The sequence below is a fragment of the Choloepus didactylus genome, chromosome 13 (genome assembly GCF_015220235.1).
Source record: "Choloepus didactylus isolate mChoDid1 chromosome 13, mChoDid1.pri, whole genome shotgun sequence".
NCBI lineage: Eukaryota > Metazoa > Chordata > Mammalia > Pilosa > Megalonychidae > Choloepus > Choloepus didactylus.
The window spans coordinates 66562826-66586542 of NC_051319.1; positions in this window are offsets into that span (position 1 = coordinate 66562826).

Below are 23717 nucleotides of genomic sequence, written 5' to 3' on the forward strand. Positions count from 1 at the left end.
GGAAGCAGGGAGAAAAATTAAAATGAGGTTAGGAAAAAGACAAAGACTAAATCCTAAACTATTTTCATTTGCAAAATCTCTTCTCTTCTATAACAAATGCACTGCTTTGTGATTTGGCTTACCAATGGTGAAGTATTTCCTCAGAGAAAAACTCCCAAACTCAGTGGGTGAACGGTTACAGTTAGAAGAATATAATTCTACAGTAAATCTAGCCAGTTATCCAAATGAATAAATATTTAAAGGTGGAATGTGAGTATCTTCGGCAGTTAATCTCTCGTCTCTTATTCTTTTTGGGGGTTTGGTCCTCTGTTTGTTCTGAATTAGAAGACTCAAAATATAAGTAGAGAAAGCTAAAGTAGGGTAATAACCCTTTTCTATTCTCACTGCATCCTCTGAATTGATGATTAAACTCTCTTAGCTGCCAGCTCAAGCTGGGGAAAAATAATTACCCAAGTCCCTTTCTAGTTTTTTACCTTGAAATTCAAAGGAAGTATAACCAACTCTACTAGGATTCTCTTGGGTACAAGTGACAGGAATTCATTTCAAACTAATTTAAGCAATAAACAGGATTTGGGGGAAGAACGTTTGAGTAGCACAAAGCTTCAAAGGGAGCACTCAATGACAAAGCATCGGGAGGAGCAGGAATGACTTCAGTGAGGGACCCTGCACGCCCCTGGGAATCCAATCAGCCTCTGCTTCTCTCTGGTGGTGCTTTCTTCTCTCTGGTGGTGCTTTCTTCTGGGGCTAGGGCCACGAGCAGCCTCTGGACCACATTCTCTCAGCCATGGGATCAGAGAGGAAAGCCTTCTCTTTAACCAGGAAAGGAAGTTTGAAGAATACTTAGAAAAGATTCTGATTTTTCTGACTTGGGTAGTGTGACCATGCTTAGAGCAGCTGCAGTGCTGCGGGAGGGGAGGGAGAGAAGCAGTTAGGGGAAAATTGCTGGGATTGTCCCATCCCGGGTTATGTTCTTCTTTGTGGTTTAATTGTACGCAGACCACCAAGTCCCCTTACTAGAACCATGGACTTGCAGAAATATTTCCAGAAGAAGGAGAGTTGTTTTCAGTGGACCAGACTTAAATGTCTTCCATAACACAGAAGCTGGTGTCTCAGTGTTTCTGATGCAATAGTGTAGGTTGAGCTCGGATACAGAGGACAGGTGAATGATGCTCCCCAGAGTTTGTGATGTGCTGGCCCTGAGCTCAGTGCATATTACCAAGAAACCTCTGTGGTGTGTCTGAGACAACACAACCTCTGAGGACCAGTTTAAGAACTCTCTGAGGACTTTGCAATCTGGTCTCTACACAACTGTACTGAAACTGTTCTTCTAAATGCTATCAAGTCCTCCTAAATGCCACCCTCTGTACAGCCATATTTCTCCAGTTCATTCTTTTTACCATCTCTGCAGCACTTCAATATTCATTTATCCACTCACTCAGCATCATTATTTGATGAAGGCTGGGGATGAACTTGTGCAAAAGGCATGGTTCCTCTCCTTGTGATGCTTACATGGGAGAAACAGGAAATAACAAAATATTTGAATGAATGGATGGATATTTTAATATCACCTATGATAAGTGCTGTGAAGGAAATAAACAGGGTAGAGAGTGTGTGTGAAAGAACTATCTAAAATAAGGTTTATTTGTCCATTATCCTCCTCAAAGAGAAACAAAAAACTCATCCTCTTCTGGACTGCATCCAAGTTCTTTGACCTCTTTTTTCTGTATCTTTCTCCGATGCCTTCGTTTGGAGCCTTAGGCATTCCCCGAGATCAGATAACTAAGTAGGTGACTTCAGTGCCTTCAGTCCCTCCTTCCTTACACTGAGTTGCCTTCCTCATTTGTTTTCTGCTTTCTCTTATTTCTCTTGCTGTACATGGAAATTAAATTATTGATCTTATTCAAAGCCGATCCCTGATGGAAGACAACTGTTTTGGGAGAAGGAGTCTACTTTTGGGAGAGTTCTACCTTATACTTTTCATGTCACCAGAGCAATGACTTAGTCCCTCTTTTCTGAGCAGACAGGCTATGCATCAGGGTAAGTCAGTCTTATTTTTCCATTGGTATCACTTATTTTTGTTGTCAACATGCTGTTAGGCTTATAAGCAAGTGTTGTCAACAAGTTTCTTCACTATATAATGGCACGTAAATAATTAATGGTGGTAAAATTTCAGTGCTGTTTAGATTTGAGACAATGTTCCTTCAGTACTGGATATTTTTAATACACTTCCCATAATCTTCATTATTCTTCTTGCAGATGAATGTCAGGACTCACCAGGCAATCAAAGTCCAGGATGTGGGCCAAGTTCGTCATGTCTCAGCTTCCATGTTTTCTCCCTGAGTGAATTGATATTTGTCTCCTTTCCAAGCTGATCGCCTGTTTTGTTTTGATGGAAGACTGTTTCCAAGATCTCAGTGGAGCCCCCAGAATCCAGGCTGTGCTGATTTAAGTTACAATGTTGAAAGGAGTTTGTGGCTTGGCAAAGTTACATTTTATTTAAAATATTCTGGCAATGTTTATAAAGCATATTAAAAACATTTACAATATCTTAAAAATCAAGGAAAATCATTCGGTAATAAATCATGCCTTCCAAGGAAATTGTTTTGAAAATTGTGGTCCAACATTCCTAAAAGCAAATAATTAGATTCCTGGTCTTGTAGCTACTGTGTGATAAATCTCTCAGAGAGTGAGCCTTTATTAATTCTTTTCCCTTTCTTCTCTGGGAGCTCTCTAACGCTTTGTTTCCTTTTCTAGTCTTCCCTCTCTTGCCACAATATTTTTTAGCTAGCAGGCTCAATCTTTCCAACTGTGAGCTAATGGGGCTTCCTTTATGATGATACACTTCCTCAAATCCCTGGACACCTCTATTTCTTAGGTCTTATGAGATGGTCCATCTAACAGGCACTGAAGAGAATTTACTGAATGTTCACTGTGGCACAGGAATAGCCAAGGTAAGATGCAGAAACACGGTCCTGTGGGGAGGAAGGACGTAAACATGAAAATGACAAAGGAACAAAGATGAAGCAAAAATGTCAGTAAGTGGCTGCCAGATGGATAATTGAAGCACATCCAGTTGGATCCATTTCATTAGAGAAGACTTTCTGGAAGAGAGCAATTGAGAGTCAGGATTGAAGGAGGGACTAGAGCCAGACTGGCTGCGAGTGGGGGCAGGAGACACTTTCTCTATTGCCCTGCAGAGATTTATAATGAGATTCACCTTAAGAAGTTTTGTTTCTAACATTTACCTTAAGAATAGGGATTGCATCACTTGGACTCTTGAGTGCTGGATTTGTTTCCTAGTCCCTAGATGTGAGTCAGAACCAGTGTTATGAGCTGTGTGCCCACTCAACAGTTCATTAAATGCCAAGAACTAAATCCTTTCAACTGAATATTTCTAGGGAAATTAAGAGGTGGGTGTGTACATTGCATTAGTTTGCCTAGAGAGTTTGGAGAAATAGTAGCTTTAGAAATGTTTTCTTTGCTAAAAGATTTTGTTCCTGAAATCTGTTCTTTGTGAAAAATATCATGTCTCTCCATTTGGAAAATCAGATTTAATACAGGAAGCGGCAGCTTGCAAAAACACATTCTCAATCTATTTCTTGCTTTCTCAAGGTGATAAACAACAGTTGATGAACTGCAAATCTCTCTGAATTATTGAAATTCTCTGTTAATCCGGGGGGGGGGGGTTGGTTAACAGATTTTTAAATTTCTATCTTAATCCTGCTTTTCTTCCCCGGGAAAGGAGAGTTAAGTGTATATACATGAAAGCCAAGGCTGAAATACTGTGAAATGTTGCGGCACCTGGGGATGCTAACCAAATTTCCAAAAACAGTATTATATTATAAGAGACCAGTTTTTCATTGTCTCTAATTTTAGTAGGAGAAAGTGGACATAGAAACCAGCTCCTTAGTATTTAGAAAAAACTAAATTTGTAAAATAATCTTTTTATGGATAGAATTTTGCTCTGTTTGGAAAATTTTCTTCAATCTTTAATCAAATGGGCCCAATCTTCTACCTCCTGCACCAGCTGTAAATCTTTAAAGCCTCCCCACTATTTCAGAATCAAGACCAAACTCCTTACCATGAAAATCACAAGCCTTCGTAATTAGAATGAGTGGTTTCCTTTTGAATCTTGTTTCCCCCACCTCGGAAGCTTAGGCCCTTACCACACTGGACTTGCTAGCAGTTTATTGCAAAGTACTAGGCTTTCTTACTCCTTCTTGTCTTTGCTTATGTTGCAACTTTTGCTTTGAATTCTCCTGCTTCTATTCTTTGATGGGCCAACACCTCCTGCCTATGTTCCACATGTCACCTCCTGTCTGAAAACAGCCCTTTTTTTTCTCTTAATGCAGTGAGGACTGAGGACTGCAGCACTTTTTTTTTACTGGGTTCCACAAACACATTGTTCCCATGTCCTCTACAGACTTTACACATCTAATTGTCATTTGGGATGGACCTGCCTTTACACCCCACTCTATGTGAACTCCTCAGGGCTGAGAGTGTGTTTTATTATATCTATACTTCTTATCCTTAGCACCACAAAGGGCGAGTATAGATGCTCATGTCATGCTTATTAAACATGAACCAAGAATCTGACTTTCGTGGTGCCTGCATTCCTTTAGGACACAAGTTCACCTTTTACAGGTTCTCTTGATAATAAAGGAGATATCATCTAAATATACACAGTGATGCAGAGATTTCAAAATATCCAGTGAGTTTGGGATTATTGTTGGCCTCAAATTCTTTGAACATTTCTTGTCCCTGATTTGTGTTGGCAGTTTAAACACCCAAAAATCTGTGATAACATTGCCTCAACCCACACAGCGGATTTTATTATTATCTGTTTTGTGAGCTCGTTTCTCTACTAACTATGTAATGGGCCCAAAGTGTCCACATATAACTCAGGAGTTCTGACAGATATTTGAAACAAAAAGTAGACAATGAATTTGATATTTCAAGATAGGTAGAAGTATGTGGGAAACTTGGTTATTTTGTGTATTGCTTTCTAGTTAACTGTTTACTTTACTGTTTTACTTCCCCAACAGTATATACAATTAATATTAGATTGCATTCATCCCTTTTCCCCACCTTCAAGTATTTCATGTGCATTTTAAGTTTATTTCCTAAAAGTTGCAAGTATAAGCATTCTTGCAGATTATTGATTAACCAGTGGAAAGGATTGAAATGTAGATAATGTTTACGTGTGTGTGTAAGTATTTGAATGCATATTTGGGATTTATACAGGATCTTTATTCATTGTTACTGGGAGGTTTCAGAGCTAAGCACTGTGAATTCTGCCTTCTAGTACTTACTAATCTCATGGTGAAATAATAATTGCACATAAGTAATTGAAGGTGAAGTAAAAATGCCATAAAATGGTCCAGGAAAAAAATAATGTGGGACTTCAGAGGGTGGTAGTTTTCCCACCTTGGAAGATGGCAGTGGGGTGGGAGGCTTGACATCTTTATTTGGATTTGAAGAATGTGGGGAAAGACATTTCAGGTGCAGCAAAAAGTGAGCAAAGGCAGGGAGATGGCTAAGCTTGGGATCTGTAAGTCATTCAGCTTGGCTGAGACTCAGAGTATACCCGATCTTTCTTTAGCCTGGACTAAGAAACATGTCGTCTGGTTCAGCCACTTCAATTCATAAAACCGAATCTAAATTAAAGTGAGAAGGACAGTTAGATAACCTATTTTAAAGCCTAGACTTGGGCTGTTCACCCCTTGTTTTTGAAAAACACAGATGAAGTTAATACATATAACTTAGCCAAATGCAGACCCGGCTTTAGTACAAGTTAACTATAGAGGCACATTTCCTGCTTTCTGATGACACATTCCTGATGCAGTCAGTTTATAGGGATGCGTGTCACAGCAAAGGAATACAGACTATAGGAGGGCTAATCTTAGGGTTCTCTCTTCAAAAATGGTGGGTTCTCCCCATGTCTAACCCCTTGAATAATGAGAATATGGAAGGGGAGAGGCAGAGAATCATTTTTCCCCTTAGCAGTGAATTTGCAGCAGCTATAGGTGTGGATCCTGTCCTCCTGGGTTCAGAGGGGTGTAATTCTGAGGAGGGGTGTGACAGGAGGCATGGGAGACCAGATCAGAGGAAGAAGGGACACAAGAAATGGTAACATCAGGGTTGGCTCCAGGACAGACCAAAATATTGGTCAAGTTGAGACCCTTCCTCCCTCCCAACATGCCAGTAGGTGCCAATGCTTAAGTCTCTTTCTGCAGGTTCTTGTTTAAAAATGGTTGTCCAAGTTGTCCCAGAAATATTTGGAAGCCAAGGAATGTGCACTAGAATGGAAGACCCATCCTGTCCTAGCTTAGCCGCCAGCTGATGCCATGACTAGAAACTAATCATTAATTTTACTCTAATCCTAAATGACTCTTCTCCATGTTCCCACAGCATGTGCACTAGCCATACCTCTAAATTATGTCCATCAGACTGTATTGACTATGCCATATGTGTCCTTCCTGATGCAAATATATTGTAAGAGAAGTTTTTTGTTTTGTTTTGTTTTTTTAAGGATGATGAAGCAGCATTGAGGCCACAAGGGATTACTCAATAAAAGTACACTGATAGATGTTATAAGACTAATGTTTCAGTATCGCACCCTGCGACAAAGCAAATTAAAATTTGAGTAGTTGTCTTCTTCTGTCTTCTCTAGATAGTCTTCCATCTTCCCTCTCTCTCTCCCTTTTCCCTTTCCTTCCTTCCTTCTCTCCTTCCTTCCTTCCTTCCACCCCCTTTTGTAAAAAAAAAAAAAAGTTGGAATGTGAAAACAAAGATATATGGGTAGGGAAAACATTATAGTGTATGCTTAAGATTGAAGGTTAACACTCTTCCAGATGCCAAAGATGTCATCAATAGCCCCACTTTGGTTAGACTTCTAACTGTTAAATAATATTTTGGTTCTTCAGAAGAGCTGTCTTTTGGGGAAAAGAAGAGATAATTTTTCCTTTGTTGATTTATGCTACTTAAATGCAACAATTATGAAAAGGCAAAATATAAACTGTCACTGTGGTAGGAGAATGTGTCTATGCTGCCCACCCTCTGTGTTTCTGCTCTTCTTACCCCTGTGAAAAGTGAAGTTTCAGAATAAATCATCAAAGTTGTGTTATTAGAGGCAGTCATTGCTCCAGAAAAGAAGACAAGAGGAATATGGGATAGGGAAATAGTTAATGCAAAGGTGTAGGAAAAATCCGAACAAAGACATAAGGATCAAGAAAAGGAAAGGGAATCCAAGAGCAGAGGGGGCAACTGAAGCTTCTCACAGGATGGTTCTAGGTGGATGAAAGCTGACTGGGTGAAGTCAGTAAATCCATTGCAGTGTTTTCTAGCCCATGTGTACATTTGTGAATGGCTAGCTGCAAGGTCACTATTCTTAGATTGTTCCTTTATACCCTTGCAGACCTTGTGGGAGCATAATGGACAATGTGCAGTAAGAAAGAATCCATTATGTGGGAAGACTGTATCATTTATTTGTAACTACAAGCCTTTTGACAAATAGAAAGACAGAATTTTGAGATTCATTAAATTCATCGTTGGAAAAAAAGCATACTATGTGTTGAGATTTAGGGTACAGAGGAAACAAAGTCTTAAGTTCCAAATAATGCATTTCCAAAAATAAGAGTATAAGTGGGAATTAGAGACAGCTGTAGTGGCTGAAGCCATTTAATACAGTTCAGAGCAATGGTAAACTAAATACAAATACATATAGATTTCCATTTAAAAAATTCAATTATAAAAGAGGTACAAATTAAAAATACCCTGAAATACCATTTCTTATGTCCCAAAGTGCCAAAATTCAGATCTAGATCACACACTCTGAGGCTGTGGAATACTCTCAGACATTGCAAAATGGATGCAACTCCTAAGACGGGAAAGCAGACAAAGTGCAGCAAGATGAGATATACATTCAATCTTTGACCTCGCTGTCCCTCCACAACAAATTTACCCTGATGACACATATACACAGAGATGAAATAGCTTATGGACAATGTTAATCAACATGGTATTGTTTGTAATATTAACATGCTACCTCCATAGGAGACAGGTGAATAATTTATGGTACATTCATACAACATAATACTATATAGTCATTAAAAAAACAAAACAAAACAAGCAAAACCCAAAGTGGTCCTTATGATACTCAAGACTTTATAGGATTCATTGTTATGTTAAAAAAAGAGCAAGGTGCAAAAGAGCATAAAGTGCAATTTCTTGTTTTATTTTATTTGCAAAAAAGGAGCACATAGAGGATAAGCTAGAAACTAATGAAAATGTTTATCTAAGGGTGTATTGGGGGGATAGAGATATGAATGGAAACTTCTCTGAGAAAACTTTGTATGGTTTTGACTTTTGAATCCTGTAAATGTTTTAAATATTTGATAATTATATTTTGTGAAACAGGTTGGAAAAAATCAAATTCTATAATGGACTACAAATAATAACAAATGGACCTAACTTAATAGCAAGTTTGATATCAAGGGAAAAGAAGAAGGGAAAGAACAAATTTAGGTAATTTTTGCACACACTACTCTAGCTGTAGCATTAAAAAGAGACATTTGGCAGTCACCAGCTTGATGAAATGGTCAAACATGGCACTACCAATAAATAGTAGGGCACCACCTGATTTATGTGCCATAGTTAATGTAAGGGCTTGTTGTTTGTGTGTACAGTTGTATGGTTCTTGATAAATGCATAATGTCACGTTTCCACCATTATAGCACCATACAGAATACTTTCACTGCCCTAAAAATCCCCTGTATTCCACCTATTCATACCCATTCCTTGCTACCTGCCCCCCTCGATAATCACTGAACTTTTGACTGGCTCTATAGCTTCATCTTTTCCATAATGCTATATAGTTGGAATCATACAATATGTGGCTTTTCAGACTTGCTTTTTTCACTCAGCAATATGTATTTAAGGTTTATTCCTGCCTTTTTGTGGCTTGATAGCTCATTTCTTTTCATTGCTGTATGATACTCCCATTGTATACTTGCACTGCAGTTTGTTTAAACATTCACACATTGAAGGTCATCTTGGTTGCTTACAATTTTGGGCAATTATAAATAAAGCTGCCATAAACATTCATGTGCAAGTTTTTGTGTGGATATAAGTTTTCATCTCATTTGAGTAAATACCTAAGAGTGTAATTGTTGTATCACATGGTCTAATCATGAGGAAAACATCAAAGTAATCCAGAATATGGGATAATCTATAAGATATTGGAGCTGGACTCTTAAAAAACTAAAATGTTCTCAAAAGTTCTTTGAAAACTGTTCTGAAAATCAGAGAATTGAGGGTGATATTATAGGTCAGGAGCCTGCAAACTTTCTATAACGGGCAATGAGTAAATGTTTTAGGATTTGCAGGCCACATAGCATTTCCATTGCCTATCCTTGTTTTTTGTTTATAACACTTTAAAAATGTAAAAACCCTTCTTTGCTCAAGCTACAAAAACAAATTCTGCAGCATAGGCCACAGTTTGCTGACTTCTGTACTAGATTAAAAGAAATTGAAGAGACAAACAACTAAATGCAATTTAAGAACCTTGATTGCACCCTAGGTTGAAAAATGAAACAGCTCTAAAAGTCACTTGGGGATAAAAGGGGAAATTTGAAGGTAGTCTGCATATTAGATGATACTTTTAAATTATTGCTTTCGATCATGGTGTTGCAGTTACTGGAAAATGTCCTTCCTAGGAGATTGCTGCTGAATGTTATGCAGTGAAGAGCCACGATGACTGCAACTTACTTTCAAACATTTCAGGGAAAAAAAAATCAAGATTAAAGATACTAGAGTCAGTAATCATCCATTAAATGATTAAACAGATGTACATCCAATTTAGCCATGTCTTTTGCCAATATGTTTGGAGGGTTGAAAGAACACAAAAATCAATCACCGTATTCTAAGCAGGAATGGACAAAATCAACCCTCTAGAGTTGTGTCTGGATTTGATTTATTAGTATTTGAAGATTTGGGCCATATGTGAATGATCAAAGAGGTAGGAAAAATTGATTAAATTTTTAGGGAAAAGGAGGGGTGAAGAGAAAGCATAATAATGAAGTATTTCTTGAGTTTGGAATCACGGAATTCTGGATCTATATGCACCGTGGGGATTACTACTCTAATCTACTCACATTGCAGATAAGGGAACCATCACCAAGAAAGTCTTTATTCTTTGTTCAAAATTATCAAGCAGTTAGCATAAGAGCTGGGACTATAATGCATAGTACATCTGTCTTTCCATTGCTTGGTATAGCTAAAAGCTATATATTTGATAAGGCCTTCATTTACCTTAATTTGTGAGATTCACTTTGCTACCAATCCCTTCAAACATATCAAATAGTTCATAATCTGTTTTTTTTCCTATTTGTAAGTATGATTGTGTTGATAAAAACGGAATGAATAAGTTGAGTAATTATGCAATAAAGCCAGGCTATGTGTACAATCAATTGGATAAACACGTTCTTAAATACCCCTCTCTCCCCCACATAAAACAAAAGAAAACAAAAACTGAGGGTGCAGTTAGAATTGTGAGGGCAGGAAAGAGACCCTGGTTTTTTGTTTTCTTGTTTGTGATTAACATTGCAAAACACGGGAGAAATGCCAAGAAGAGATTTAATTGCAAAAGATTGTCTTGCAGAGGCTCCTCCTGGGATCAGAACAGCTCTTCCCTCCCCTCCCAGGTCAATGAAAGTGGAACTTGATTGGCACCTGGCAACTGAATAGACCTTATATGAAGCTAGGGGGAATAACAGATAGGATCGTGGGAGAGGGAGGAATCAGAGGGGTTTGAGGTACAGAGAATCCCTTGTGGAAATAGACAAACCAGAGAGGGTGTGAAGAAGAGGGTTTTACCTCCCTCTGGAGACAGCAAGAGGATGATTTCATGGGTGACCAAGAGCAGAGTGAAGAACTCAGATGCTTTGAAGATCCACTTGCATTTTGTAAATGTGATTTCCCTCAAGTTTTATATTTAAAAATTACTTCATATGAAAAAAGGAATTGGAGGGATTGGTGTGTTGGTAATAGCCTTAAATCTCTAGTAGCTGCAATTATTAAAAGTCCCAATTAGCTTATACTGGGGTTTGACATCCAATGATGCCTCTATTGAAAAAAAAAAATGTTGCTGTGTGGTCTGGCCTGTAGATATCTTTGATGTCTTTACCAAAGTTATCTTTTCAATGTAAAACGAATGGAGCAGTTGTCATTCATGGCTGCCTTCAGTGCAAGAACATGCTGGAATACTTTATTGTTGGGTTGGCGTTGAAGTCTGCTGTGAAATGATTTTTTATGAATGCTATTTTCTAGGAGGCTCACAGAACTGAGAATTGTATGTCATGAGGCCATGATCCCAGAGAGCAGAAATCAAATAAATGAAGGTCTTGGGGGATTATGGTCTATGGAATATATTTTCTTCTCAATATGAATCCATAGTTCACTTTGATAGTGAGTTTAAATGGATCATATGAGAGCAGAAAAATACATCTATCTTTAATTGTTAACAAAGTTCCATTTAAGAATTTCCCCAAATAAAATAATTTCTGAAGTCTAAACTTTAAACAGAAAAATAGGACAAGAAAAGAGAAATAGCTACTACGGTAGAAACAGATATTTTAATACATAGTTTTAAAGCTTTTGAGTCAGTGATATTCATATTTAGGAAATGGTACATGACAGGTTAGAGCTTATTATTCCATAAGGGTTTGCGCCCAAAAGTTCTTTTCGAACAATCATATTAAAGGGTTTCTTTTGGAGAAGAAGTATGATAATTTCAAGAAAGAAGAGTCAAAAATAGGTTAGCTACAGCTGCAGAGCAAGACACTGGCTTTAATTGGACACAAAATGGAGAGGCCTACTATTTCTCCTCTGGGTGAATGCAATTTCTCTGACGCAGAATAATTTGGAAAGATGCTTACAAATATGGATTCCCACACCCCACTCCACAGTCTGGGATGGGGCTCAAGGAAACTTTTATAATAAAAAAATCTTCCAGATAATTTTAAGGAGGGAGCATGTTTTAGAACATAGTGGGAGAACAATAATTAATAGAAGCTTCATAATCGTATATGAAATGTGGACATCTTTCTGATATTCATATTCTGACAGACTATTAAGTCGATTCATTCAGTTGCTAATGACAACGAATTGGGCAACACTTTGTGATGTGGATTAAAAATTTAAATGATCTTGACAATTTGTGCCTGTGAGCAGATTCCAAATGGTTGACATCTAAAAGGAATAAATACAAGATATTTCTATCTGTAGTAAAAATGAGAACAAAGTTCTGGAGTAAGGATTTCCTACCAGGGTATTGTGAGAGTCAAATGATATATTTGATGAGAGAACACAGCAAATGGTTATATAAATAACAGGAAAAATTAATCATGCCAAGTACTAGTAAATGTTCAGTCTATGAGCTTTCAATAGATATTAAGTATTGTACTTTTTAGTTATCTGGGTATAATTTTCTATCCTACAGCTATTCTAAATCCATAGTTAAAATGAGGTGAATAAGAACAAATAGACAAACATTGTGGGAAATGAAGTTGAATCTCAGTATTCAAGAGAACCTGGAGTATTATTGTAGAGCATATATATAAGGACAGTGCTCAAATATGTATGTTGATATGATTCTCTAAGTCTCTTGTAAGAAATAATCTTTTCAAATACATTCTAAACTCAGGTTGTGGATCTCTGTGCAACATGCAAGCCAGGCTTCTGGAATCTCCAGCATGAAAAATAATAAAAATAAGAGTAAGGACTACTATAAGAATAATAATTACTATGTGAGGGAGGGCATCATACCAAATCTTTTACCTGCTTTATCTCCTTTCATTCCCTGTGGAATAAGTACTATATTTTTTCCTCATTAAGAGTGAGGTTAAATAACATGTACAAGGTCATGTGGATAAGAGCTAACAGAGCTAACTCTAAGCCTGCTCAGTAACCTTTATTGCCACTCTAGCATTGTAGTTCAAATTAGTGGCAAAAATTGGAATTTTCAGTGCTGCTCTGAGGAGACTACAGGGTCCCATGATATTCTGTTGACTCTGAGAGAAGGTACTCGGATTTTAGGGGACTTGGATTTTGGCACCCTTTCTGAATGGGTAAATTTCAGAGGTGGATGGACAAGAGGGAAAATTTGGATCAGGTATAAGCCAGGTACGTAGGTGCCTCACTCAAACTGCTAACACAGGCTGCCAGAAGGACCTTTAAGAGAATTGAAATGGTTGGCTCCTCCTTCTATGTCCAACTTGCTGATTTGTGCTCATTGGGACAAAAAAGTTTTCCACCTGAATTAGAGAAAGATGAATAGGACTCAAGCTAAGAAATGTTGTTTCCTACGACTGTTGTTTGATACTTTAGTAATCTACCCAGAATTATTTTTTAAACTCTTCAAAATCAAAGATCACGCAAAAATATTTAAAGGTGTTCCAAGTAGTTATACTAGTAATCTTCCTATCTATACAATTCCCTGTTGAACAAAATTATGATACAAAGTTTGGAGAGTGGTGCTGCCATTTACTTTAGTAGTTCCTGAAGGGGTCCATCAAGTGAAAATGGTAATGCAGACAGCCAAATGCTTGTCTGGAATGTTTATTGTGAAATAAAACTCATACAGAATACACGATCACTTTTTTTTTAATTAAGGTATTTCAAAAGTCAAACGGGAAATAGCAAGAAAGCAAGATTAAACAAACAAAACAAACAAACCTGAAATACCAACATAAATATTCTATTTGAACTCAGCTATAAATATTCTAACAGATATCTCAAGACACCCAAACCCAAACCCACAGTAACATCTCCCTACAGGTCCTCCCCGTCTCTTACTTTACCTACCACCTTGCTATGTCTTCTCCTTCTCATTCCATTTAAGAACAGTTTTAACATTCAGTTTGTGAAAGACAAAAATACACAGGACAATTAAGGAGGTGATTTTATTCAGGCTATTGCAAAAGGGAGAACATTTATTTCTGTGGAAGAGCATCTTAAAGAAAAGGAAGGTGTCTGGGTTTTATAGAGGCAAGTAAACAAGGGAATTATGAGGTAGGATGGAGATGGTCAGTTCTGGGAACAAGCAAGGGCAAGGTGTTCTCTCACTGTTAGCTGTTTCTTGGAATCTAAAAGGTGAGGGGATTTCTAAACCATGACTGCTTTCTGTGACCAGAAGGCTCAGCTAAAGTTCAACATTGTCAAGCTCAAAATAGAACCATCAAGGTTTTATTTGACTCTTCTTTTTCCTACCCTCTAATTTATTTACTCAGTCAAAAAATAGTACCAGGGATTCTGCATCCTAAAAGGCTCTCAATTCCATCCCTTCTTCTCCATTCCCATTGCCACTAACTATTTAATTCAGGCCTAGAAGACCTGGGCTTGGCCACTTACAATCATCTCCTGTTTCCCTAACTGCATGCCCCTCTCCATTCACCTTCTAAATTGCTACCACAGTTATTTTTCCAAAATCAGAAATCTAATCATAGTTTTCTAATTTCAACACTGTGTCTCCCCACTACCTAGAGAATAAAGTCTTAACATTTTAGCAAGTTATTTAAGATTCTTTACAATTTGTCCTCAGTCTAAGATCCTCACCTTCTCTGGCCTTCTTCACCCCCCCACAACCCCCACTCCCATTCCTTCCACTCCAGAGTCGCTGGGCTGGTCATTCTTCTATAAATCACACTCTTAAACATCAGTGTGCGTCAGAAGCACCCAGAAGGCATGCCAAAATATGGATTTCTGGGATCCATTCCCAGACTTTCAGATTCGGTAGTTCTGCTTGGGCCAAGAGTCCTCTGATGACGCTAATGCTGTTGGTCTGGGGACCACACTTTGAGAATCACTTCTCTAGAGCAAGCCAGATTTTCCGTCAGGTAAACTCCTTTGGCTCAGTTCCAAAGTCACTTTTGTTTCCTTTTTGGTGGAGCCGTTCTTGACCACTCCTTAAGCATTTGCCTTCTTCTAGTTTTGCAAGCATTATTTACAATACTAAAGAGCTGTGATTTGTTTGTCTGCCTTCTTCCCTTGACTATGAGTTCCTTAATAGTCAGTACTATGTTATATTCCTTCTCCCCCCGCCCCCTGACATAGCATAGTGGAGAGCAACAACATCTTCTTTACTGAATGAATGAGCATCAGCAGTATTGTATCTGCATTCCTGACTGGGCCATTTTCCAGGTGTAGAATTGGCCATGCTGTCTATTAACTTTGAAAGCTACTGGTATGTGTATTTCAGTGACCTTTTAATAACACTTCACAGTTCTTAACAATTCACCAAAGGAAATTTTAAAGCAACCCTAATCTTGCATTCTAATGAACAAAAGAAACATACATGACACGTAGTCAGAAATCAGTATGAGGAAATTCAATACAATATGAAACAAAAGACTTCAAAATTATCCTGGAAGTTTTATGGGCTGCTGACTAACATCATCTCTTTGCTAAAGATGTGGTTATCCAATGAAGAAATAACTGGGATTTGTGGTAAGTATAAAACATCAGGTGAATGAAAAAGAAATCAGAAATGTGGCTTGGCAATGCACTGACTGAACAAGTAGCTGATTTATTATTTCATCTTCAACTGGTTGCTCTTTCATTGCATCAACACAGAATGGATGGCATCTATGGATTTATGTGATATGCAGAGATAGGTAAAGGATTCTTAAGGAAGGCTGAACTCTTTACTTGCTTTTAACTCATGGTCCAAGATCACTGATCATGCCAACCAAGTGCCAACTAAGAGGTAACATTTCTAAGCTGTTGCCCAGATCTTCTACTTCTACTTGATTGTAACCTGACTACTGGGGACTACCATTTAGATGTTCAGAAGAGCATTTTTCAATTTCAGCTAACACACACAAACAAGACCAAAATACCTCCAAGACCCAGAAGTGTGAAAGAACAGGACAAGTTCATGGAATGCTGATTTGGTTAGGCTGGGGCTGGGCAAGGTTGGGAGATGGTGCAGTACAGGAAACTAGCCCCAGATTGTGCAGAGCCTTGATTGTCATGCTATGGAGACTGAATTTGATTCTGTGGGCATTGGGAGTCCCTGACCTAATTCCAGTTGGGGATTATGAGAAAGTGGAAGAAAGATTAATTATAGGACTATTGCAAACAATTGGTACCCAAGCATATGCTGGGCATTGAAAATGATGTAGAGGTATGGGCTCAAGACAGTCTCAGAGAAAGAATTTATGGAACTTAGTGACCAATCGGATGGAAACATGGAGGGTGAGGAAAAAAAAAAAAAAGTATGAATGGCTCTGCAGCTTTTGGCATTGATATCTCAGTGAATGCTGATACTTTTAACCCAGGCATGATTCCTGGGGAGAGGAGCACATTTTGGTGAGAGGATATTTTTCATTATTCAAGAAACATTTATTGATCAGAAGCCTTTCACCGAGTACTAAGACAAATATTTCTTATTTTTGGTGTGTATATGAGAAAGAATATTATATAACAGAAAATATCATATATTGAGGGAACCACTACCCAAGGATTAAGCATGTGATTTGGGAGGCAAAGGCATTGAATTTCTGTAGCTTGGACCAGCTATTCAACATGTCCAAGTCTTAGTTCGCTCATCTATAGAATGTAGTTTCCTGAGAATTAGAGATTATATATACAAAGTGCCTGGCACATAGTAGTTCATCAAGAAATATATCCAGGAATATTTAGCTGTGTTTTTACTGTACTGATTATTGTAATTAATACAGAATGCTAAACAAATATGAGACAGATTTTTCCTGAGTGTCATGACACTCTCGGGGGACATGGTTGCTGCGAGGGTACTAAGTGACTCTGTCTTCTGTTACAGAATGCTAAATGGCTCCATGGTGGCTTGAAGCAGATAATGTAGCTCCCGAGGGAACTGTGCTAGAACCAAGGAATAATTTAGGCACTGGTCTCATTAGGGCCTATTATTCACTCATGTAAACAATGTTTAAAGGATCTAGTGGAGTACATATGATATTTTATCAGAGTACATAAAGGACATAAATATGTTTAAAGTCCACAAAACAAATCCAGGCACCTCTTTCATCATTTTATTAGAGCTACCAAGATTACATGTTAATGTACACATTCATATGTACATCCTCATTTAATCAGAATGGAAGTAGGTTATATCAGTTGATGTAATAATTTAATAGAGTTTGGCTATTCCTTATATGAGTGAATGTGTAGAATGGATACACTAGATGTTTCAAAATCAGAGGACATGCTCTAAAATAGGAGTCAGAGAACTACGGCGCACAAGCCAAATCCTGCTTCCTCCAGTTTTTATAAATAAAGTTTTATTGGAATACCATGCCCATTGTTTTAAGTATTATATATGACTACCTTTGTGCTACAGGGTCAGAGTTGAATAGTTTTCTTTTTAAAATGCTTGTCAGATGTAAAGGATGGTGGAGGAGTGGTGAGACTGGGGTAAACTGGAGCATGTGGACATCATCTAAAGATTGCAACTGAGAATCCACTTGATCTCTAGGGTGCTACAGAGAAATGCCAACCCCAGGGTACCACTTCTTCCAAATTTGGAGAAGCCAGACTCCCATTTCTTCAATCAAATTTCCAAGTTTTGAATTATTTTCAGAGTAAACCAAAGAGGTCTGGCCACCATTTTGCAAGCTCTGGTTTAGAAACTAAGGAAAATAGTACTGTAAAACAGTGGATAAGAAGTGGAATGAAGAAAGAGTACAGCTGGTTCTGATTTTACAGATGGTTTTGCCTCCTTCCTATAGAAGCCTCAGTGGACAGGTTGAATCTGTACAATGCAAAGAATGACAGACAGCATGGAAAGAGAAAAGCATCAGGCACATCCATCAATTTCAATATAAAACCTATCACTTCCAAGGAGATGATGCCTTGAAGAGAGGGAGGACAGAAACATGGCAATACCTGCAGGAGGCTGAGCAACTGAAGGAAATAGAAAAAAAATGCATTTACCTGAGCTGCCAAATCACAGCAGATGGTAAGATCTGAAGGGAGATAAACATTAAGGCTTGGAAAGCAAGCAATTCATCCTGTCAGCTTTCAAAGGGCTCATGCAGCTGAAAGATCAACCTAAGAACTAGATAGAAACTGAACAGCAGCAATGTTTGAAAACAGTCAAACCTGTCCTTAGGGCTGGTGATGGAGAAGTAGCCCGCTGAAGGGAGAGGAATCCCTTTAGCAATGGGAAGCACCCCAGAACTGTTTGGAGTTAAACAGCAGAAATTAGCCAAGTGTGAGAAATGGGAAGAAAACAGACATGCTATAAAAATTGGTAGACAAATAGTAGACAAATGAGCAAATTAGTACAAAATTAGTAGACAAATTGGTAGAGTACAATTATCTTCAGGTAGAGTACAGAGAAGTGATATAACCTTGGGCTAAGAGAGTGTTTGTAGAACCTGAGTTGGTTTTTCCATTTTCTAGCTTTCAAAATAACATGGGGGATCTTGAGTAAGTCACAGCCTGAAGCAATGGCAGGGTGAAAGGGTTGGGCGGCTGGTTCTACAGTATGATTTTGAGAGTCTGCCTCCACCCCCATAGTGACTTTCCCATTCATTCAGTTATCTATTAATTGGTTCATACCTGCATTTGTTTCATAAGCATCTATTAAATGCCTTAGTAGAAGCACAAAGTCTCTTCTTTCCTGGAGCTTATATTCTACTAGGGAGATTCCACTTTCTATCTCTATGACCTGCTTTTCAATTTTCTCTTTTAAAAAAGGATGCAATAATACTTGTATTTACTTACAATGTGAGTGTGAAAATTAATGAGAAATTCTTATAAGGCATAGCACAAGATCTGACATAGCAAGTATGTCATAATTTCAGAATTACTACAATTATCGTTCTTACATCTATTTCCCATGCTCTGTTCGTATTATCTTACTAATAAGTAGATTTGATGCGACTACTCCCTTCTTCGATGTCTTTTTATGATTTAGAGCAGGGGTCAGCAAACTTCCTGTACAGGTTTAGATAGCAAACTTTTTAGATTCTGAGAGCTGTAGAGTGTCTGTCACAATTCCTTAACTCTGCTGTTACAGCACAATATCCATAAGCAATATGTAAATGACTGTATGTGGCTGTGTCCCGACATTTTATTTACAACAATAGATGGTGGACCAAGATTGGCCCATGGGCTGTAGTTTGCCAACTTCTGATCTATTCTAGATTCCCTCCCTTATACTAACTATACCTATCTTTTCACCTGTATTAATTATCTAAGGAATCCGAGTTCTTCATGGCATTACTGAACTGCTGATCATGATGTCTCCTAGTTTGGTACTTCTTTTTAACAAGGTGAGTTGACGTTTTCTGTTACACATAAGCAAAGGAATCCTATCTTACATGGTATTCAGGAAGACCCAGCACTGTGCATTGATCATTGTAGATGTAATTTTTTCCTTGTCTTCCCCATTACGCAGTATGTTCCCTGACTGCTATCACCAGGCCTTAATCACTTTGGTATCACAGCAGCCAGCATAATAATTTGCTCATGATGGAATCTCAATAAATATCTGCCTCATGAGTTAATGACTCAGCTAGAAAGGCGAGATACTTTACTGAATGGGAAAGATGCTGGACAACATAAGACCTTTTTCTGAGCCCAGTTTCTTCTCCCAGGGGCTTGCAGTTTCAACTGTTCTGTTAATATGCAAAATCAGGGGTAAAGAACATGGTGATATTCAGACTTGAGGGCTAATAACTCAAGTTTCTAATACACATAAGCTTCAGTTTTTCAGAAATAAAGTGCTTGGGAGAGAGCCTGAATTTAAAACACAATAATAACATATGTTATATGAAATTGAAAAAGGACAGTGATTTTTTTAAAGATTTTTATGAAGACTCATACACTAAGATCTATACAAGATATTCATAGGTGGTTAAGCTCTGCAGAGACCTGGTTTCCTGGCAGCAGATTAATGCCTCTTGACATCCTTCTTTGAACTCCATTATTTGGGGGAACAAGGTGGTGTCGGCCACCAAAGAAGCAAAGTCAAACGGAGTAGCACACAGCAGCACACATTTCCATGATGGCGAAAGTGCAGAATCGTGGCTGACTTCTGATTTACTGGCCACCGTAAGAAGGGACCTCAGGACAGGCAGTAAATTAAGTGCAATCCTGCACTCACAAGATTGCATTTTATGATTTCCTGAGAGTGACAGCATAGGCCAATAATAACAACAATTACTCATAGAGCCGGGTGCTGTACAAAGTCCGTTAAGAATATTTTCTCATTTAATTCCCACAACAACTCTAGGATGTAGATATTTTTATCCCTATTTTACAGGTGAATAAGGTGGACCTAGGTTAGGTCTGTTCATGTGCTTATGGTCATGCAGCTAGTGACAGAGTCATTTGTGAGTCTCTCTGATTTCAGGCTGGTGCTCTGTTCCACTAGAGCATTCATGATATGGAATTTAAATAGAGAAGTCACTTCTGAAATCCTGTTTTCGTAGCAGAATCTGAATGTGGTCTCACCTCATAAATCATTATTTAAGAAGGGAGCAAGAGCTTGAAGTCATTCTTCAGCTATCTAGACCAAAGAATTCAATTAATAGAGCGAGTGGATGTTTTGAGCTATTGCTGAGCGTACGCAATTCTCCTCTCCTCATGAGCCTGGGAAGAAACAGAGAAAACGTAGAAAATGGAGGATTGGTGAAATCTATATTATTTTCTCTCAAATGAAGGCATTTCATATAGGGAGTCAATTATGGGCCTGGTTCTGCCTTTATGTGACTTAAGTTCAAATGAATCGATCCCTAATCTGCACTTGGCTTTAAGGGCAGCATGTCACACCCAGGCACCCAGATCTGCAAGTCTGTAAAGCACAGTGGGACCTACATGGTCACATTATGTTAACTAGCTGCCACCCTGGAGCGACCCCAGTGGGTGGTTGTTGTGGATTAAAGTAATAATAATGACCTTGAATCCCAAAAACATTGTGAACATGGTGACCACAATTAGAATGTGAACAAATTGAGACAAACATGTCTTTGTAACAAGTGATGGTGGGAAGGTGTGATATGGGCTCCCTGCCTGACAGAGGGACACTTCCTCAATAAGGACGTTCGTGACCAGACCTCTGAGGGACTTATGGGAGCACCAGGTCAAGGCGGACGGATATCTGGTTGCTCTGAGTCCCAGCTCCAATGCCTGTGCTATGCTGTGAGGCTTAGTGCCACCCTCCCGCTTCCCTGCAATCCATGCCTCCTGCCAGTGAGTTTCTACCATCCAGTAGCACCTTGTCATACCGGCTCCCGAGACGTCTTATTGAAGGTATCTGCCTGCCTTTTGTTGGCCCTGGGGTCAAAGAACTTTAGGGATTCTAGTATCCTCTGCCTTTAAGTGTGTTGTGTGCCTTTGACCTGTATATTGTAGATTGGTTGTATTGGTGGCTTGCAATTAAGTATCAAATATCCAAACTATAGCTTTGCATAATCTGCTTTGATTTGTGACACTTAAACGACAGAGGTAGGAGTTGGCAGTGGAGAGAATGGCTTACCCTAGCTGAAGCTTTTGTTGGTAGAAAGCTTGTGGGACAAAATTTTCCAATAGATGCCTCTCATTTCTGTGCTTCTCATGAGCATAAGTAATCACTATCTTTCAAAAGATGTTCATAGTGCAAAAAAAATCTTGGAAGATAGGGATAGCATCTCCTCTAGATCAGAGGATTGGCTTGTTTACCATCCAGTATAATAAAAAGTGTCCCTCTGGGACAGAGCTCAAGCATGTTTACTTGCAGTCCATTATAAAGGACTCAGGTTCTCTATGCTTGGGGTTCCTCAGTTGTTATGCAAAGCTACTGTGTGCTCAGTATCCAGTTAGCCACGTTGCATAAATCTGTGGGTCTTTGGGAGGTACAAGGAATGATGTCAACATGATGCTCATGTTGCTTGCTGTACTGTGAGTAGGAATTATTCTCACAATAATTCTGCCCCAGGAATCTTTGCCAGGTTAACTTGTAAGCTTGAAAGTAGGGTGAAATCTCAGGACCTCCACAGCTGTTGACAAAAACGTATGCTACAGAATCCGGGACTATCTTAGTGTTGCCTTCAGATGAGCACAACCCAAGCAAGAGTCTCATTCTTTATTATTTCTTGCTTAAACATTTTTTTTTTTCTGATGGTGTTGAAGGATGCACAGCCCGCAGCAACTCTAAGACTCCCTCTCCTACCTCTTGACACGCTGAAGCTCTTGTAGCTTCTCATTCTCTTGAACCAAAATGAAATTTTTCGTATAGATGGGCCATGTTACACCCACCGTCTCGGTCCTTTGACACTTGTTGTCTGTTCTGTATGACACCTACCGTTTTGTCTTAGGCTCAGAACAACTGCCTTCACTCCCATGCCATCCCACACACACCTCAAGTAGCCCCTTGGAGACTGTGGTCGTGCTTATATTCACTTTTTCTCTTGAGAATTGTCCTTGGTGTGTGTGAAAACTTTCTCTCTTTTGAGATGTTAAGTGGCTGTTTCCAAATGTGTTGTTAAAAACAGGAGCAGGAGAGAGGTGGGTCTTGAAATCTTGACATGGGATTAATTTTTATTTTGTCATACAGTCTTGTATTCAACTCTGCTAATTCTCTAACATTTTGTAGCTGATGATGCTATCCATGTTATCACCTGATGGTTAAGGAGAAGTGTTCCGTGTTTTGATTCTATATTTGGGGTTGGTCCCTAGTTCCATTGGATAGAATTTCTTTTTAACAGCTCCTATTCCCATGGAGTTTATAGAACTTTCTCAGCTGGTTTGGCAGGACGGTTAATTAGCACAGTCACCTCAGCTGTGCTGACATTGGTTGCTGATACCAGTGTAAAACCAGAAATGTTTTGGAGTAATGGACTGTGTGAATTGATGCCAAAAGAGCCATGCTGCCTTTTTCTCTTCTGTTCAAAATACGTTTTATTGTAGCTCTTCTTCTAAAGTACAGATAACACTAGTGATTAAAACAAAACAAAACAAAGCAAACAACTGGTATTATAGCAAGCCAGGTAGGAGATAATTGCTGGCTATTGAACAAAATTTATTTCCAGGGACAACATAGAGTTGTATGAATTTGAAAGCACAAAATAATGTTATTTTTATCTTGCATCCAGTTCCACATATGGCAAGCCTGCTGAGCACTGTGACCAGACAAAGTTGAGGGACATGTTACAGTGAGTTTATTAGCTGCAGTGGGAACTTGTTCCATTTAATTTGTGCCAGGAGGCTGCTTTATGCAAATTACTAACCTGTTACAGAATAGGTTATAAAGTAAATATCAGGAAAGAATGGGGAGCTGTCTCTGTATTCTACTAGGAGAATCTCAATGATATATTTCACCTTATTATTTTTGGAGATATGTTAAAAATTAGAAGCTGTGCTCTCTCATTGAAAAAGATATGTTTTTGGTATTTTAGAAGAAATTAAGGCCATAAAAATTAATGTACTGTGTAATTCATGTGAGGTGCCACTTTAGGAAATTTCAATGATGGTCCCTCTTTTACCAAGCAGCTGTGGTTCCCTACCTGTGGTCTGCTGTTCTTTGTATTATTTGACTTCAGTATATTGGACAAGAGATTGGCATCGCTCCTAAAAATGTGTTCTTGACTAGTTGAAGGACATGGCCCAATGGGGGCACTTTTGGGTGAAAGATTACTGGCAAAATCAAGCCCATGTTCCCTCTGGGCTTTTTTATGCAGCACATTTTGAAAAAA